This window comes from Cryptomeria japonica, chromosome 4 (genome assembly GCF_030272615.1).
Source record: "Cryptomeria japonica chromosome 4, Sugi_1.0, whole genome shotgun sequence".
NCBI classification, from domain to species: domain Eukaryota; kingdom Viridiplantae; phylum Streptophyta; class Pinopsida; order Cupressales; family Cupressaceae; genus Cryptomeria; species Cryptomeria japonica.
In genome coordinates, this window is record NC_081408.1 from 234,214,946 (window position 1) to 234,220,945 (window position 6,000).

A 6,000-nucleotide genomic window follows, 5' to 3' on the forward strand; every position below is an offset into this window, starting at 1 on the left:
AGGGGCTCTATTTTTTAGGAAAAGATTCTAATTAATGGGGGTAGCCAAAAATTTTTTTTTTCATGGGACTGCCTCTTCCTTAAAAATAGAGCTTAAGCCCCCTCCATGGGACCCCACCCTTAGATTTTCAAGCCTATAAGGTAGGGGCTCTATTTTTTAGGAAAAGATTCTATTTAATCCTTAGCCAAATAATATTTTTTTCATGGGACCGCCTCTTCCTTAAAAATAGAGCTTAAGCCCCTTCCATGGGACCCCTCCTAGTCTTATGAGGGGAGCTTAAGCTCTATTTTTATGGAAGAGGGGGTCTCATGAATTAAAAAAAATTGTGTTGCAGGATTATTTGGAATCTTTTCCATAAAAATAGAAGCCCTAGGGTGTGAAAGGGGATGCAAATTTGAGCGGGTGAAAAAGGGTGGAGCTAGAAATTGTCCCACCAGCTTAGGGGTGTTATTTGCCACTTGTTAAAAATTTAAATTTAATTTCTATAAGAAAATAGTTTTGGAGGGAAATGAATAAGAAAATGAATTATTTTTATTTGTTTTTATTATGCACATAGCATAAAAGATATTCTTGAGACGACCAGCTTCCTTAAATTTTTAAGTTGGATTACACTATGAAATTCATGGGACCACCAGGTTTAAAATTTTCCTAAAAAATCTCAGCTGCTCCCGCTTTACTTTTTAGGAAGCCCTCTCCATGGAACCCAGCCTAAGCACTAACCGTTTACCGTTCCAGCAAACACTGGTCGTATAGTCAACGGTCAGCAGTCCTCGCTTCAAACAGTGTTTTTGGGCTTCTGCAGAAGCACTGTTTCACTGTACGCAGCAAACAGGTTCCAACCCAATCAATTTACATTTGGTAGCGTATTCCCAACATGCGCCAAAATGGGAATACGCTACCAAATGACTATTTTGAGTGCTATTTTTAGGGTTGGAAGGGTTTACAGTCCTAGAGAAATGTTGACCCCTCTAGAAGCTATGAAGAGACTTGTTTTTGTAACTAGTAGCTGCAGAATGGAGAGGTTAAGGAGCTTGAGGATCCATATTTTGCCAAAGCGGATAGATGGCATACTGGTGCTTGGAATTGGGTAGGATGAATGTTAGTAGGCACACGGGCATCTTTTAACACTTTAGTAAGGATCTCTTGATGGATAGATGAAAATTTTAAAATATCAAAAATAGATCAATCAATCCTTCTGGGAGAAGAATATCTACAACAGGGATTGTGAGGCATGTTGTGGCTCTTGGTCGATATCTTCTGAATCCATTGGCCATGGTTGCAACATTATGTGGCCCTGACAAAGAGATATTATTATTGAAGCTTCATTTACTGGAACATTTCCTTAGTCCAGATGACAAGTATGAAGTTGTCGAATAGGTAATGGTTACAGTAACCAACCAAGTTAGTGTTGACATAAACCTAGCAGCATCATCTGAATGGATGTTTTCTCCTCTACAATTTGTAGTTGGCCTTGGACCTAGAAAAGCTGTGTCCATACAAAGGGATATTTTGAGGGTTGGAAGGGTTTACAATCGTAGAGAATTGTTGACCCCTCTAGAAGCGCTATGAAGAGACTTGTCTTTATAACTATCAGCCGCAGAATGGAGAGGTTAAGGAGGTAGAGGATCCATATTTTACCAAAGCGGATAGATGATATACTGGTGCTTGGAATTGGGTAGGATGAATGTTAGTAGGCACATGGGCATCTTTTAACACTTTAGTAAGGATCTCTTGATGGATAGATGATAATTTTAAAATATCAAAAATAGATCAATCAATCCTTCTGGGAGAAGAATATCTACAACAGGGATTGTGAGGTGTGTTGTGGCGCTTGGTCAGTATCTTTTGAATCCATTAGCCTTGGTTGCAACATTATGTGGTCCTAGCAAAGATATATTATCATTGAAGCTTCATTCACTGGAACATTTTCTTAGTCCAGATGACAAGTATGAAGCTGTTGAACAGGTAGTGGTTACAGTAACCAACCAAGTTGGTGTTGACATAAACCTAGCAACATCACATGAATGGATGTTTTCTCCTCTGGAATTTGTAGGTGGCCTTGGACCTAGAAAGGATGCTTCCATACAAAGGGCGATTTTGTTTGTTGGAAGGGTTTACAGTCGTAAATAATTATTGACCCCTCTAGAAGCTATGAAGCGACTTGTCTTTATAACTGGCAGCTATAGAATGGAGAGGTTAAGGAGGTTGAGGATCCATATTTTTCCAAAGTGGATACCATTAAACAAATTGAAAAAGAGAATGCAAGGAAAGCAAAGGAACTTGAAAAAAATTCTTGATGACAAGAACGAAAGGAGCAACCTCTTGTACAGTTGTTGGCAAGCATCTATCTGTAGCAATTGTGCCCGCTTCCTCCCAATTTTCACATCCTAAGCCCGCATATAACGATGGAGTGTAATTAATTTTTTTTTTAAATACCATGTATTTGTCAGAATTTTGACGTGAATTATGAAATCTGCACTATCGGCAAAAGTCAACCCTATGGTAACACATAAGTAGAAGCACGTGATTAGGATAGAATACACTGATGAACTCCATTGGCAAAATGCACACTAGCGGTAATGGAGAAATCTTGTATTGCTGAAAGCCGATGATACGATCGGTAAGACTTATCCCGATGGACATTGGAAAAAGTAAAACGAATTGGCAAAGGTTATGGTGATAAAGGGTGAAAGCTTATGTTGAGGAGACATAACGTATCAAGAGGAGATACACCAAGGGAAAAGAAATGGAAGAAATTATGCCCATTGCCTGAACACATTTTAAGCTATCTCGATGCCCAATGAGATTAGCGAGATAACTCGCACCGATCAATAGGAAGAGAGGCCATTGGCTTATGTTATCCCGATGAGTAAGAAGAAATTAAGACGATGTGAAAATCATCGGACCAACATATGCCGATCAATAGGCAAAATCCATGAAATTTTACCACGTCAAAATTTCGCCGAACACGGGGTAATTTAAAAAAAAAATTAATTCGACAAAGCAAAAGAAATCCCATAGCTCGTCAGAAAACTGCTCCAAATGTACTAGTGTCAAAATTCCGATGAACATGAGCAAGGTTTAAAAAAAAAAAAAATTTGACACAAATTGCATTGTAAAATATGACAAAGAAAAATAAATCTCGTAGTTCGTCAAAAAATGCACCCAAATGAGTTAGTGAAGTGTGAAAATCGTCAAACTTTGACGTCACGTATCTTCCCGTGGCATGTATGGACAAACCGTTTGAACCTACAGGGTCATGTGGTGGATGAATACAAAAACCTCTCCCACTTTTGGACAACTCAATTTCATTTTCTCATGACCACACTTTTTCTGTCGCATCAAAGACCATCAAATGCATTCAGTGCAAGGTAGCAAAATAGCACAACTTTAGTTCCACTCGTCGTAGCAACAAACCGTCAATGTGAACGCATATGAGTGGTTGTGTTTACACTAGGTATTCCCTTGGTTCACTCCCCAAGTCACCTGATCATTCTGAGCCACACCTTAGCGACACTTTCCCTTGAGCGCTCAAAGTGTGAAACCGTCAAACTTTGATGTTGCGTATCTCGGAGCCCATGGCACGTATGGACGAACCATCTAAACCTCTGGGGTCGTATGGTGGAAAAATACAAAAAACTCTCCCTCTTTTGGACAACTCAATTTCATTTTCTCATGGTCACACTCTTTTTGTTGAATCAAAAACCATCAAATGCATTCAATGTAAGGTGGCAAAATAACATAGCTTCCATTCTTCTCGTCATGGCAATGAATCATCAGTGCGAGCACATCTAGGTTGTCAAGTTTACGCTAGGCATGCCCTTTCTTTTCTCCCCAAGTCACCTGATCATTCTGAGCCACACCTTAGCGACGCTTTCCCTTGAGCACTCAAAGTGTGAAAATCATCAAAATTTGATGTCACGTATCTCGGAGCCTATGGCACGTATGGACAAACCTACTGATTTGTGTGTTAAATGACTACAAAAACCTCTCCCTCTTTCGAACAACCCAATTTCATTTGCTCATGCTCAAACTTTTTCTATCGCATAAAAAACTGTCAAATGCATTCAGTGCAAGGTAGCAAAATAACACAACTTTCATTTCGCTCTTCATGGTAACAAACCATCAGCGCAAGCACGTCCAAGTTGCCACATTTATGCTAGGTATGCACTTGATTCACTCCCCAAGATGCCTGATCATTCCTAGCCACACCTTAGCGACGCTTTCCCTTGAGTGCTTTGTTAGGGGTCCCACAGATACTGAGAGGGGGGGATGGATCAGTATCTGTCTGGTAATTAGAATTTCTTAACTTAAAACATGTAGAACATAATATAACAGTGTACCGGTATGCAAGAAATAATGCAATAAACAGAATCAAGAACATCCACATGAAAAACACACCATAACACAAGATGTTAACGAGGAAACTCGGTGTGGGAAAAACCTCGGTGGGATTTGTGACCCACAATATTCACTCACTAGCCAATAAGAGAATATTACTTACAATAGGGGCCTACACATGCAGGAAGGCCAATTGCCTAGAGCTCACTGCTCAATGGGAAGTCTCACTGACTTACAATAAGGATTATACAAATCCAATATCTTGTACTGCTTTACAATAGCATCTTCAATGCCTGATTCAGTACCGGTTCCCGCTCTCTTCTTTACATATACCTCTTGACCTATATTTCACACATTAGGTCTGCCTAATATTTTCCTTAATACTTCTCTATCACATCACTCAAATGTCTACAATGATCTCTTTTATATATAAGAGTCATTTTACAATTTTCCAAGTTGGCTTACACATTTTTACAATAATAAACAAAATGTAATATAACAAAATCCTGTCAGCCTCTATGTCGATATACTTCCTTTCTTCTGTGTCGGTGCTGGTGTCCTGAGTGTTGGTGTAGAGTGTGATCTGCTGATGTCGGTATAATGTCTTTGTTGGTGCCATAGGATTGCAAGGTTGCCATCAATGACAAAACCTTCAATCACATACAATATCTCATTGGAGTGTGCATATGCCAACAATCTCCCCCTTTGGCATTGATGGCAACACTCATGAGAAATTTTAAAAAGTATCCAAAAATGTGTAGTCCAATAATGTTACCAAAAAAATGTGTGTACTCCCCCTGAGCATATGATTCCTATGATTTGAATTTTCTCATCCCACTACTCCCCCTTTGGCATCAATGACAAAGGCTTCAATCACATACAATATCTCATTGGAGTGTGCATATGCCAACATGCTCAAAGTGTGAAAACTGTCAAACTTTGACGTCGCGTATCTCAAAGCCTGTGGTACGTATGGATGAACTGTCTGAACCTACGGGGTTGTGTGGTGGATGACTACAAAAATATCTCCCTTTCGAACAACTCAATTTCATTTTCTCGTGGTCACACTTTTTATGTCGCATCAAAAACTATCCAATGCACTCAGTGCAAGGTGGCAAAATAACATAACTTTAGTTCTTCGTATTGTGGCAATGAACTGTCAGCGCGAGCGCATCCGGGTGGCCAGGTTTACACTAGGTATGCCCTTGGTTCACTCCCCAAGTCTCCCGATCATTCCAAGCCACAGCTTAGTGACAATTTCCCTTGAGTGCTCAAAGTGGGGTGAACTCACAATAATGGTTCCCACTTTTTTGCCACTTTTGACACTAAGATGTACATTTTTAAAATAATCTTCAACTTCCGAGAACTATAACTTTTAAACTATTAAAAATTTGAAGATGATGTAAATTAGTGATTTCTAGCATTTTGTTTTTAGATTCTATATACATTTTTTTCAAATTTTTTTGAAAGATTTTTTAAAATTTTTTCCATCTCCCTTGAAAAGTAGTTTTTTACAACAAACTACATTTTTTAAGAGTGATGTGCCTCCCGAAACGCATAACTTTTTTTCTATAAATGATAAAAACTCAATTCTTTCGAATTTTGGTTTGTAACATCAATATCCAGGGCTTGCATTTGGTTTTATAGTGATATGTTCAA